General features: G+C 37.2%; 1 long non-coding RNA gene across 1 annotated transcript in view; it reads right to left on the bottom strand.

Moving 5' to 3' along the window:
* Nucleotides 1–4,596: 4,596 nt before the first annotated feature.
* The window catches only part of LOC309867267, a 117,511-nt gene continuing 107,261 nt past the window's right edge, over nt 4,597–14,846 (bottom strand). The window contains exon 4 of the long non-coding RNA XR_014313085.1: nt 4,597–5,184. This is a non-coding gene — a long non-coding RNA (uncharacterized lncRNA). The remainder of the gene's footprint in view (nt 5,185–14,846) is intronic.

Genomic DNA, 14,846 nt, shown 5'->3' with positions numbered 1-14,846 from the left:
AAGAAGCATCTCCTACAGGATAAGAGTATTTTGGTTTGCGATTATGAAGAGGGCATTAAATGTGTTGTGATGGTGTGAACTAGGACTAAAAAATACTGCACGCTAGACATACCTTCCCTTTCTCTTCCTCTTTGTTCTTTTTATTTTCCGTCTCCTCCCTTGTTCCCCAAGTCTCCTACCTGCTAATAGCTAATACTTATGAAGCACTTACTGTGTGGCCGGAAATGTGCTAATACTTACCTTGTTTCCTGATTGTTTTAGTAAGTTGATACCACCAAAATGACTTTATATTAAAGATTCAGGAATATTTTTCCTCTTGTGATTGCATAGTAGAATATTACCTTTAAATGGATCTCTTTGTTATATCACATCAATGTGTAGATCTGGGTGTAGGAGTTCAGAAAGGCCAAATGCATTCTGTTGTGGGACAGCCAAGGAGTAGGGCCAGAATGCCCATTAGAACATTCTCTTTATTCATTGCCTCTTGTCCCTGTTCTTTCCAGTCTGCACATAATGGAGTGGCTAACCTTGCCTTTAAGGAACCTTGGTTGGTTTTTTTTTTTCTCTTCTCATCGTTCAAGAATACTCTTCTTACTTTCAGTGCCCCTTTACTTTCCTCCTTTTTCCAATTGTCAGTCAGTTCTTGTATTGCAAGGATATCTCCCTAGTAGAGATAATGACTTGGTAGTGTTAAGGTGCTGTCTGATATGGTGTAATATGGAGACACAAACATGGGCATCATCCTCTAATATACTTCAGGTATCCTGCTTGTTCATAAAGCCAGCAAGCTCTTTTCCTTTCTTAATTTAGTCTTCCATCCTGATTTTACTGATATATTCTATTTTTTAGTACCTTCAGTCTAAATGATATCCATTATTAGATATTATCACACTGTCCACATTTTTTCCCAAAGCTAACTTACCAAAAGTACAGATAACCTCAACTCTTTTTAAGTTATCAGTCATATTTATCTCAGTCATTACTGGGTAGTATAAAAATTTTGGTGGTCAAACATTTTTAGTTTCATATGTTTTTTTTTTTTTTAAGATTTTATTTATTTATCAGAGATGGGGGAGAGAGCGAGCACAGGCAGACAGAATGGCAGGCAGAGGCAGAGGGAGAAGCAGGCTCCCTGCTGAGCAAGGAGCCCGATGTGGGACTCGATCCCAGGACGCTTGGATCATGACCTGAGCCGAAGGCAGCTGCTTAACCAACTGAGCCACTCAGGCATCCCAAGTTTCATGTTTTTTTCCAATTGAAATCTTTGTAGGGATCTTTAATATGTACAACAAAAATGGATTTGTTAAGGATATAAATGTGTTTTTATAAGTTCATAGGAGTTTTATGACAACAGTGGGTAGTTTTGATGAAATTGAAGTTAGATTATGGATGACAATCTTAAAAGCTTTTGCAACCAGTTTACTTTTTATATTAACTTCATGGTATTCTTTAATGTCTGATTTGTATAAATAGTAGCAAATGGTAATAGTCTTTTTCCTCTTTTTAACTTTTTCTTTTGAAATAATTTTTATTTACAGAAGTATCACAAGTCCTGTATACCCTTCCTTCAGCTTCCTCTAGTATTAATATTTTATATAACCTTAATATGTTTATCAAAACTATTGAAATTGGGGTGCCTGGGTGGCTCAGTGGGTTAAAGCCTCTGCCTTCTGCTCAGGTCATGATCCCAGGGTCCTAGGATCGAGCCCTGGAACGGGCTCTCTGCTTAGCAGGGAGCTTGATTCCCCCTCTCTCTCTGCCTGCCTCTCTGCCTGCTTGTGATCTCTCCCTGTCAAATAAATAAATAAAATCTTTAAAAAACAAAAACTAAGAAATTAACATTGATACCATACCATTAACTAAACTGCATATTTTATTCACATTTATTCCCTCAGTTTTCCCACTTAATGTGTTTTTTCTGTTCTGGACAGTTTCTGTCTTTGTCTTTCATGACCTTGATACTTTTGAAGAGTAATGGTCAGAAATTTTGTCCCGTGTCCCTCAATTTGGATTTACCTGATGTTTTCTCATGATTGGACTGAGGTTAAAAATTGGGCCGCTGCCTTCGGCTCGGGTCGTGATCTCGGGGTCCTGGGATCAAGTTCCGCATCGGGCTCTCTGCTCGGCGGGGAGCCTGCTTCCTCCTCTCTCTCTCTCTCTGCCTGCCTCTGTGCCTGCTTGTGATCTCTCTCTCTGTCAACTAAATTAAAAAAAAAAATTTTTTTTTGAGGAAAGGGATGCCTGGGTGGCTCAGTCGGGTAAGCATCTGCCTTCAGCTCAGGTCACAATCCCAGCATCCTAGTATCAAGTCCCACATCAGGCTTTTTGCTTAGGGGAGCTTGCTTTTCCCTCTCCCTGCTTTTCCCCCTGCTTGTGTACACATTCTCTTTTTCTCTCTGACAAAATCTTCAAAAAAAATTGGGGAAGAATACCACCAGAAGCAGTTGGTTAAGGTGGTGTCTGCTAGGTTTCTTATTTTCAAATTCCAGTTGTTTATTGCTCATAAGAATACAACCGACTTTCATATAATGATGTGTTCTGCATCCTTGCCAAATTTATTTTTTTATAGATTATATTTTTTTTTCAAAGATTTTATTTATTTATTTGACAGAGATCACAAGTAGGCAGAGAGAGAGAGAGGAGGAAGCAGGCTTCCTGCTGAGCAGAGAGCCCAATGCGGGACTTGATCCCAGGACCCTGAGATCATGACCTGAGTCGAAGGCAGAGGCTCAACCCACTGAGCCACCCAGGCACCCGCCAAATACATTTTTAATTCAACATTTAATAATGTTGATAATAAATGTTAATAATAAACATTTAATAATGTTTGTTGCAAGTCCTTTTAGATTTTCTACATAGATAGTCCTCTCTTCTGCAATTATAGTTTTACTCCTTTCTTTCCAATCTGTGTATCTAATATTTTTCTTATCTCATTCATCAGGGTAGGATTTCCAGTAGTGTTGATTAGGAATAATGTGAGTGGGCACTCTTACCTATTACTGATCTTTGGGAGAAAGCACTCAGTTTCTCACCATTAAGTAGGATATTAGTTGTATATGCCCTTTATTAAAAGGTTAAGGCATATTAACCTTTTAACCATATTAAACCTATATTAACCTTAACCATATTCAAGGGTTAAAGCATTTCACTTCTGTCTCTAGTTTGCTATGTTTTTATTATAAATCTTTGATTTGGTCAAATTTGTCTTTATCTGTTGAAACAATCATACAGTATTTTGTGTTATGTCTGTATTAGAGGTTACATTCATTATTAAGAGAGCCTTGCATTCCTCAGGCGAACCATGTATTATTTTTAGATACTGCTGGATTCAATTTGCTGAAATTTTATTGATGAATTTTACATCTTGTTTATGAGGTATATTGTCAGTGGTTTTCTTCTTATGTCTTTGATTTTGGTTTATGGTTATGTTAGCCTCAATATGAGTTGAGAAGTGTTCCTCCTCCATTTTCTTGAAGATACGGTATAGAATTAGAATTTTTCTGTGAAACCATCTGGGCTTGAGAGTTTTTAGAAAATTTTAAATACAGATTCAATTACTTTCTTTATACTTAACTTACTATTTATTTTTGAGTTTGATAGCTTGTATTCTTGAAGGAATTTTGTTCTACAGTGGAGATAGAAGGGAAAGGTCTTGGTGGTGTTTCTGCCCCTTGTGCAGAGCTGTTGTTCCCCTACCCTGGTCTGCACCCCAGAGGATACTTCTTAGGGCTCCCGATCTTTCTATGAGTACCAGGTAGAGTTCATGGAAGAAGAGCCTGTGAGACAATGTGGACTCCCCACAGTATCTTTGGCCCCAAGGGTTCGCAGTATTCTGCCATTCTGGAGTCTGCCTTTATGTTTGCCAGCTATATTAACTGTACTACCTCATGTGGGCTTGTGTCACCTCTCCTTTTTCCTGAAGGGAAGACTTTGTATCAGTTGTTTACTTGGCAACCTTAGGTCTCCTATGGAATCACATAAAGTCTTAAGTTGGAAACTATTTTTGTTCTTTTTTTGCTGCAGGGATAAAAGAAATACTTTTTACATGTCTCTACATCCTGAGGCAAAAGTCTTTATGTTTCTTAAAACATGAGTTTCAAGATATATTCAGTTAAGCCAAGTGGTAGAATGTTTATTCTGACCTTTGCACATAAATTATTTAACCTGGAAATACATGATAGTGTGAAGATGACTTTTGAGAGCTCCCAAAGCCCTCTGCAAAATTCAGTTGTCTAGAGAATGTACTTTATTTTGTAGGATTTGGACTTCTATTTGCAGTAAGGAGAGACAACCAAGCAACTTAAGCCTAGATTCTCCTAAAGTATTAGGTAAGTAAGAAAAATAGGCTTGTTAGAAGGAATTCTACTAAGTTGATTCATAGGTAAAGCTTATTACTTGTTAAGCTACTGGATGGAAAATGCTTTGTGTTTATTATTTATACTCTTTCTACGTTCAAACAAGGGAGCATATTCTTGCAGTAAAAAATTATATATATCTGAATTGAGGTAAACCTGGTCTGATGAGAGTATAGAAGTAGGATAAAAATACCTATAGAGGGTGAAATTAAAAACTTTGTAGAAGAAAATGTAGGAAATATATTGTAACCTAGGATGTAGAAGTCTTAAACACCAGCCCTTAACCCTACCCAGCATGATCCAGAATGCAGAAAATAGATGAATTTTACTATATCAGAATTATGGATTTATTTAAAAGAGACAATGCAGACAAACATAATAGACATGGTAGTTTGGACGAGGATATTTATAAAGTGTAAAACTGACAGGGGACTCATCTTTTTAGACTATGCAGGGAAATCTACAAATCAACAACAGAGTAACAATCAGGATGTCAGTTAATCTTTTGTATAACAAATTACCCCAAAATGTAATGACTTAATAATAAGCGCTTATTATCTCTTACAGTCTGTAGGTTAGAAATTTAGAAGTGACTTAGCCCTGTTTATGGGTCAGGGTCTCATGATGTTGCAGTCAGCATGTTGGCCATGGTTGCAGATATTTGAAGGCTTGACTTCAGATCCTAGAGGATCCACTTCTAAAACAACTCACTCTTGCCAGATGACCAGGAAGTTGTGCTAACTGGTAGCTATTTTCTCAACTTGTGACCTCTCCATAAGTTTTCTTGAATGTTTTGACATGACAGCAGGCTTCTCCTGGAGGAAGTCATCTAAAAGAATAAAGCAGAAACCACAGTATCTTTTATGACCTACTCTGAGAATTTATACAGCGTAATTTCCTTAATATCCAGTTGTTTACACAGATCCGCCCTATCCAGCCCTATCCTACACAAAGATGTGAATGCTGTGAAGCAAGAGTCATTGTGAGCCATCTTGCAGATTGACTAAAGTCCATAGCCAGGAATTCTAATTTTTTTAAAAAGAGAAAATATGTATGAATAGGCAATTTATAGGAGAAAAACCCCCAAAGCTAAGAAGTATATTTAAGATAAACTTACCAGAGAGATGTTAAAAACAAGGTGCTTCATTATACCCATTTAGTTGGCAAACATTTGGTTGGATAATGACAGGCGTTCAAAGACATGTGAAGATATTGGAACCAACCCTATGACTGCTGGAGTGTAGACCGATATAGCCATTTTAGGAAAGAATCTGGTAGTACCTCATCTAATTATACACACTCCTGTGTGTATAATCAAAGGAATGGCTGCAGAAGACTTTATAGGGATGTATTAGACAAACTCAGCTTTCCACCTGTGTTTCTTATGTAGAACACTTCAAGTCACCAAATGTGAAGAGATTTTTACCCACACCAAGCTGTTTTCTGTGATAACAGTTCAGTATCCTGCAATTTAACTCCATTCTCACTACCTGGAGATAGTACAGACCCACAGGGTAAGAGCTCAGTCCCACAAATGTGTGCCCACCATACTTCAGATCCCAATATCAAGTGATTGGTCCCCAGGTTATAACTTATGTCTGATTTAGTTACAAAATTAAAATTAATCATATTCAATTAATTTGCAAGAAGGGTTCACAGAACTCAGAGAAGCACGTTTACTGGTTTATTAAAGGAACAGATGAAGATGAAGAGATACATAGGGCAAGGACTGGGAGGGCCCTGAGCGCAGGAACTTTTGTCCTTGAGTTGGAGTGCCTCACCCTCCTAGTGTGAATGTGTTTGGCCAACTCAAAGCTCTCTGAATCCTTTACTATTGAGATTTTTGTGAAGATGTGCTCACACAGCCATGATCAATCAACTCTATTTCTTGTCCGTCTCCCTTTCCTGGAGGATGAGGTATGGTACTGAAAATTCCAAACTTCTAATCATGGCTTGGTCTTTCTGGTGACCAGCAGCCAACCAGGAACCGACCCAGAATCACCTCAGTAGAACAAAAGATGCTCTTAGTGCTCTTATCACTTAGAAATTTCTAGGAGTTTTAGGATCCCTGTTGTCAAGAACTGAGGACAAGGACCAATCTATTATTACTATTTTGTAAGGGACAGGTGGGAGGATGCCTTTGCTATATTGTTTGTAGTAACAGAAGTTGGAAGCGATCTGGCCATTTTCATTGGTTAGGGTTTCAAGGTACTATACTGCAATTAGATAAACATGATCCAACATGGTTCTTAAATACAGTTCTGAATCAAAAATTGGGTCTCGATTATTTCCTTTGTAGTTTCTGTTGTTTTCCATTTTTATTTGGCTACTTCTTAAACATAACAAACTTAACATGTCTAAACCAAAACTCCCAGATTTATATCCACTACCAAACACCAGCTACCACAACTGAGCTGCTGCCAATAAAAACCCATTACCTTCTAATAATCTTCCATTTCAGTTAATGTCATTACTACCAATACAGCTACTAAGCAGAAAATCCTAGGAATCATCTTTCTTCTTCCTTCTGTCCACCCCTACATAGCAACACATGCCGTGTCTCAGTAACAGGTCCTGTCCTCTCTACCTGTACAGTACAGCCTGGTTCCTGGGATTCTTCATATTGAACCAGCAACTCACATGATTCTAATGCAGGAGATTCACGGATCACACTTTGGGAAGCCCTAAGAAATTGAGTAAATTTTCCTTTTTGAAATTATTTTAGGGCTCGAGAGGGAAAAATTAGAAGATATTTATTTGTGCTTTTTAAAATAAAAGTCATTTTCTTGATTCCATTATTAGTGAATCAGCAGGTCTCAAATGACAATACCTTTCCAGATTTATCTCCAGTACAGTTGGTAAGCATGAAAGTTTATATTTAGTAAACAGGAGATAGCTAGGATCTGGGCTCTAGAGTTAGTATTTAATTCCCAGAGCTCTTACTTTAGTTGTGTAAAAACTTAGTTTGCTTGCCTTTGAACCTCCAGGCTCCTCACCTATAAGAATAACATTTTCTAGCCATAGGGTTATTAAGAGGATTGAATAAGATAGTACATGTAAAGCACTTAGCACAGTGCTTGACCTTTAATGCCACTGCTAGTATAATAATGATCATTGTTGCTGCCACTCTAAATTAGCTAGCTTTGAGGTTACAAGTATCGCAGATCCAGCAGAGGGCAGTAGAATAGCACAAGATTTAAATACTAAAGCCTACTGGAGATGCCAGTTACAAAAAATCACTTCTCCCTCTATTTTTTGTTGTAATGGAGGAAGGAAATGGATGATGTTGGTGAACCTTCAATATGTTTAAGATTCTCATCCCTCCATTTACTGAAGAACAGCAATGCATCCAGTTTATTTTGGTTATTAACCCTTTATCAGCCATGCGGTTTACAAGTATTTTGGGTTTTGTTTTTGTAATTATTTGCGGTTTCAATCTCCTAACACCTCTCTTGTCCTTCATATCTATCTTTCTATAATGAGGGAAATGGACTAAAATTATTTTTGTCTTATCAAGGTATAATTGATCAAATGATGATGTATACAAAATGGGGGCACCTGGGTAGCTTAGTTGAGTGTCCAACTGTTGATTTCGGCTCGGGTCTCCATCTCTAGGTGGTGGAATCAGGCTGCATCTGCCTCTGTGCCCAAAGGAATCTGTTTGGGATTCTCTCTTTCCTCTCCCTCTGCCCCTGCCCCTACTCATATGCTCACTTGCACTCTCAAATAAAATCTTTTTTAAAAAATATACAAAGTGATGGTTTGATATATAAACAAATTGTAAATGGATTCTCACAATTAATACATGCATCACGCTACTTATTTGCCTTTGTGGAAGGTGATGAGAACACTTAAAATCGACTCTCTTACCTAAATTTCAATTATACAATAAAGTATTAGCAATTATAGTCACCACACAATACATCTTGATACGTTATTTATCTTATAACTTAAAGTTAATATGCCTTTTCACCAATTTCTCCAAGCCCCTGGCAACCACCAATCTACTCAAGTTCTATTAGTTTGATTTTTTTTTTTTTTTTAAGATTCCACATATAAGTAATAATGTGTGTTATCTTCTATCTGGCTTATTTCACTTGGTGAAATGCCCTCCAGAGTCATCCATGTTGTTCCAAATAACAAGATTTCCTTCTTTTTGAAGGCTGAATAATATTCCGCATGTCTGTGTGTGTCTTAAATTTTCTTCATCCATTCCTCCTTCAAAGGACAGGTTGTTTCAAGATCTTGACTATGAAAAATAATGCTGCAACGGCCATGACGGTACAGATAACTCCTTGAGATAATGATGTTTCCTTTAGACCATACCCAGAAATGAGATATAGAGATCATATGGTAGTTCTGTTTTTAATTTCTTGAGGAACCTCCATGTTGTTTTCAATAGTACCTGTACCAGTTTACATTCCTTCCAACAGTGCACAAGGTTCCTTATCTCCACATCCTGATCAATATTTGTTATCTCTTTTTGTAGTAACTGTCATAACAGGTATAAGATGATATTTTATTATGGTTTTGATTTGCATTTCCCTAATGATTAGTGACATTGAGCATTTTCATGTACCTGCTAGCCACTTGGATGTCTTATTGGAAAAAAAAAAGGTCTTTTCAAGTCCTTTGCCCATTTTAAAAATTGGGATATGTGAGGTTTTTTTGCTATTGAATTATAAGAAGTTCCTCATATAATTTGGATATTAACTCTTTATTGGATATGTGGTTTATAAATATTTTCTCCTATTTCACAGGTTGCCTTTTCCTTTTGCTCATGGTTTTGTTTTTTTTTTTTTGTTTTGTTTTGTTTTTGTATTTTTTGCTGTACAGAAAGTTTTTAGTTTGACATAGTCCCACTTGCTTATTTTTGCTTTTGTTGCCTTAGCTTTTGGTGTCAAATCCAAAAAAAACATTGCCAGACCAATGTCAAGGACATTACCTACTGTGTTTTCCTCTTAGGAGTTGGTTTCAGGTCTTATTACAAGTTTTTAATATATTTTAGTTGACTTTTGTATATGATATAAGGTAGGGGTCCCATTTTCATTCTTTTGCATGTGTCTATCCAGTTTCCCCAATATCGTTTATTGAAGCAACTCTTTCCACATCGTTTATTCTTGACAGCTTTGTTGAAAATTAATGGACCATGTATGTGTGGGTTTATTTCTGGGCTCTTGATTCTATTCCATTGGTCTGTGTGTTTGATTTTGTGCCAATACCATACTATTTTGATTACTATAGTTTTACAGTACAATTTGAAAGTAGGCAATGTGATGTCTCCAGTTTTGTTCTTGCTCAAGATTGCTTTGGCTATTCAAGGTGTTTTTGTACTTCCATATGAATTTCAGAATTGTTTTTTTCTATTTCTGTGAAAAATACTGTTGGAATTTTTATAAGGATTATATTGAAAATGTGGATTGCCTTTGGTAGTATGGACATTTTAACAGTATTCTATCAATCCATAAAAATAGAATATCTTTACACTTATTTGTGTCATCTTCAATTTCTTTCATCAATATTTTATAGTTTTTGTGGGTACAGATCTTTTACCCCCTCAGTTAAATTTATTCCTAAATACTTTATTGGTTTTGATGCTATTATAAATGGGATTATTTTATTGATTTCTGTTTTGGATAGTACACTGTTAGTGTATAGAAGCACAACTAGTTTTTGTGTATTAATTGTATATCCAGAAACTTTACTAAATTTCTTTATTAGTCTAATAGTTTTCTGACAGAGTCTAGGGTTTTCCATATATAATATTATATCTCCAGACAGAGGAAATTTACTTCTTCCTTTACTATTTCCATGTCTTTTTTCTTTTTCTTGCCTTATTACTTTGGCCAGACTTCTACTGCTATGTTGAATAGAAGTGGTGCCAGTGGGCCTTCTTGGCTTGTTCCTGCTCTTAGAGGAAAAACTTTCAGCTTTTTGCCATTGATTATGATGTTAGCTGTGGGTTTGTAAGAGATGACCTCTATTATGCTGAGATGCAGTCCATCTGCGCTCAACTTGTTGAGAGTTTTTATCATAAAAGGGTGTTGAATTCTGTCCAATGCTTTTTCTTCATACAGTGGGGTGTTCACATTATTATTATCCTTCATTTTATTAATGGGTTGTAACATATTTGTTGATTTACATTTTTTGAACTTTTCATCAATAAATCTCACTTGATCATGGTGTATGATTCCTTCAATGTACTATTAAATTTGGTTTGTTAATATTTTATTGAAGATTTTTACACTTATGTTCATCACAGATATTGATCTGTAATTTTCTTCTGGTGTCTTTGTTTGACTTTGATATCAGGATATTGTTGGTCTTGGAAAAATGAGTTTGGAAGTGATCCCTCTTTTTTTTTATTTTTTAGAAGAATGTGAGGATTGGTATTAACTCTTAAAATGTTTGGTAGAACTTACCAGTGAAGCCAGATAGTTCCTAAACTTTTCTTTATTGGGAGATGTTTGGTTACTGATTTCATTTCCTTATTCATCATTAGTCTATTCACATTTTCTATTTCTTCAGGATTCAGTCTTGGGAAATTATATGTTTCCAGTAGTTTATTTCATTTTTTCTAGTTGATCTAATTTGTTAGCACATAACTGGTCATAGTAGTTTCCTATAATCCTTAGTATTTCTGTGTTATCAGTTGTAATGTCTCCTTTCACTTGTAATTTTGAGTTTTCCCCGTTTTTTTTCCTTAGTGTAGCTAAAGATTTTTCAATTTTGTTTATCCTCTTGGTTTCATTGATCTTTATAATTGTCTTTCTAGTCTCTATCTCTTTTCCTGCTCTGACCTTTATTTTGCCTTCCTTTTGCCAACATTGAGCCTAGTTTATTCTTTTTCTAGTTCTTTTTCTAGATTCTTTCTTTAATGCAGCCATGTATCACTATAAACATCCTTATTACTGCTTTTCCTGCATCCCACAGGTTTTGCTGTTTTGTTTTCATTTTCATTTGTCTTGAGATGTTTTTAAATTTTTTTCTTATTTCCTTTTTGTTTCAATAGTTGTTAAGAGTTGCTTAGTTTTCATGTATTTGTGAATATTCCTGTTTTCTTGCTGTTACTGACCTATTTTCATTCCATCATCGAATGCGTACATGAGAAAACTCAGGGAAGGGCATTGTATTAGTCTACTTGGGCTGCCATAACAAAACATTGCACACTGGGTGGCTTAGGCAACAATTTACTTTCTCGCAGTTCATGATCAAGATAACTGGCAAATTCTGTTTCGTGAGGAGTCTTTTAATGGTTTACAGATAGCTCTCTTCTTGCTGTGTCTTCATATGGCCTTTCCTTTGTGGTGTGCAGGGAGAATGAGAGAGAGAGATTGAGAAATGTCTTCCTCTTCGTTTAAGGGTGTCAGCCCTATTAGATTAAGGCCTCATTGTTACTACTCTTCTTAACCTTGATTGAAAACATCTGTATAAGTCCCGTCTCCAAATATAGTCACATTGGGAGTTAGGGCTTTAACATATGAATTGGGAGGAGGAAGGACACAGTTCAGTTCAAATAGACATATTTTAGAGATGTAACTCACAATTCCTTTAGCAAATAACAGGAAACAGGTAATTTCTTCACGGAATAAGTGCTAGGGGACATTGAATAAAGCAGAAGTTAGTGTCAGTCTGGGGTGTGGAAGGCTTTTGAAGGATGTGAGGCATTCACATTCGTTCATCTGTTTACTTGGGAAAGAATTGTTGGGTACCTACTGTATGCCTAGCACTATGTTTGGCATTAGCATATAAGATGAACAGGATATGATAAACGTCACTGACCATCTCAAGTTGACTGGGGCATGTGGAAGTGCGCACACTGTAGCCTGGAATCCTGAGCTGGTGAATCATGAATCCTGTTATGTAAACTGGGCCCGTGGTTCAGGTTAAGGTTTTGTCTTAGGTTTCCTGTGGTTTTGATGTGGCATGATTAGAAACAACTAGAGTTAGCTCAGAATAGTTTTGCAGAAAATCTGGCTCCCTGAAGTCCTTCCTGACCAGACTTCCAGCCTCAAAACATAGCAATACACTTCAAAACATTAGGAGGTGGGGAAGGCTCCCAGAAGAAAATAGCTCCTTCCCACTTAGGCATGAAAGTGAGTATGGCAGAATGATAATTTAGGCCATTTCAGTGTCAACGAACATTTAAACACCATACAATCTAGACTTTGTAGGGTAAATGTAATCGTCTTACTCTACAAACAAGGGAATGTAAGCTCAGAGAAGTTAAGAGGCTTGCCTGTTGTCACAGTGCTAATAACAGAACTGGAAATAGCATCCTGTCTTGGTGTCAGTTCCTCAGATATGTTGGTATTTATATTTACCACAATGTAAGTACAGAAATTGAAAGTAAGCTTTCAGAAAATTTCACGGAAGGTTGACATTGCCAAAATATCCAAGCTCTTGATCATTTGTTTTTTTCATGATTGATTCATACTAATTTTACAGAAGTATTTGTTCTGACAAATTGGAAAGAAAAAACTGGTCTTTCATCACAGGTTGTGAAGGCTGCTCTGCAGCGTGCCATCTCTCAAGTAGTGCCTGATGGAAAGGGTAGGTTGATAGAATCTACATTGGGGGGCAGCCCAAGCTCTGGGAGACTGGCATATGCCAGAGAATTTGCACTAGGTCTCTGCCCTACCCTCCATTGATTCCTCTTGCCCTCACCAAATGTCAGCCTCTCCTTAGGGCCTGTCACTGATTCCCTTCTTTTCTTCCTCTGTACTCCCCTTGAGTTCTCATTTATTCCCCACCGGAGTTGCATTATGAGCCTGCCTCAGAAAATTGTTTCCTCCCCAGCACTTTGCTGATTCCAGTTTCTCATTTCAATTGTCCAGCTCCTCCCAGTCAACATACTTCAAGTTTAGGATGCACAGATTTCTCTCTTCTCCAATCATAGCCCTTTCCAGTCACATAGATTCAGTTATCCTTATCTGCTTCAAGTTCCTCAACTCCTTATCTAATCATTCATCCAAAATCTATTCTGAGTTTTCATTCACAATTTTTCTGGCTCCCCCGTCTTCCTTTCCATCCTCACTGCCACCATGGCAGCTCAGTTCTTCAACGACTACGATGGCCTCCTCACTGGTCTCTGCTTCTGCATGCTCTTTCTTTGAACATATCTTTCATGTACTGTAAAATGCTCTTTAGCTGGTAGGACTTTATCCCACTTAAAAACTTTCAGTGACTCTCTCTTTTTTTTTTTTTAAGGATTTTATTTATTTACTTGACAGAGATCACAAGTAGGCAGAGAAGCAGGCTCCCTGCTGAGCAGAGAGCCCAATGCGGGGCTCAATCCCAGGACCCTGGGATCATGTCCTGAGCCGAAGGCAGCGGCTTTAACCCACTGAGCCACCCAGGCGCCCCCAGTGACTCTCTTAATAAAAATAAATTCCAAACCTTTACACTGATGATGAAAGCCTGTCCAGTTGCCGGGTCCCAATCCATCTGTCCAGACTTGTCTCTCACTCCTCCATCACATACCTTCCCCTCCAGACAACTGGAATTTCCTGTTGTGATTTAAGACAGTCCCTGTACTTTCCTATGCTGTGTTCCTGTTCCAGCTGCTTTCTCAGGCTAGCCTGATTCTCCCTCATCTCTGCCCATCACATGCCACTTATCCTTTAAAGACCAGCTCAGATGCTACTCTTTTCTCTCACCATTGCCAGACATGATATTCTTGTCTACAAAACTATAGAATTTTGATTGTATCGCCATTGTGGCACTTAATTTCTTAATATTTTACATTATAGTTCTTTGTGTGCATGTAAAATCTTTCCTAGATTATCCATTCCATGGGGGCAGAGTTCTGTTTTTCGCATGTAACTGGTACTTTGAATAAACAAATCACATGGATTATAATTCAAACATTACTTTATTTTTATTCTTCACCATTCCTTCAAACTTGATTTAGTAGCAATAAGCCTGCCCTGATGCTGGGTAAAGGTTTCAGCATACTCATGGCTGTTCTGATCTTCCTTGGTTAATAGATTGTCCTAGAATCATGTTTGCAAACAGTCACAATTCGTATCACTAAGCTCGATCTACTGTAGAAAACTAAACCCTAGAATTGACATGAAATTTTCTCTCTTGGTCTTGCTAGAATGGGCACCCATCTTTCTATTCTCTCCCTGTTCACTTCTTTGCTCATGCTTGAGAGATTTTACTAAATTGCAGTTACCTATTTAAATGCTCAATTGTCCTGCCTTTGGCCATTAGGAGTCTCTTCAAGTTTTTTCCAAATCTTTCTGATATAACTTAGTAATCTTTTATAGCTCCCTTGCTCTCTTTCTGACAAGATGTTTTAGATTTATTTTGTACATTTCTTGCCCCAGACCCTGAATTAACTGTTTCTCCAACAGGCCCCGGTTTTGAGTTGTTGTTTTTGTTTGCTTTGTTTTGTTTTTAAGTGGGAAATGGTATATCGAGACCAGAATTCTGGTATTAGAGATATTCATTGCTACAGGGTTGGTCACAGATTTTAGGCTTCTT

Source organism: Mustela nivalis, assembly GCF_964662115.1.
Source record: "Mustela nivalis genome assembly, chromosome: 1".
Taxonomy (NCBI): Eukaryota; Metazoa; Chordata; class Mammalia; order Carnivora; family Mustelidae; genus Mustela; species Mustela nivalis.
The sequence above is the reverse complement of the archived record's forward strand: the minus strand, read 5'-3'. Positions and strand labels throughout refer to the sequence as shown.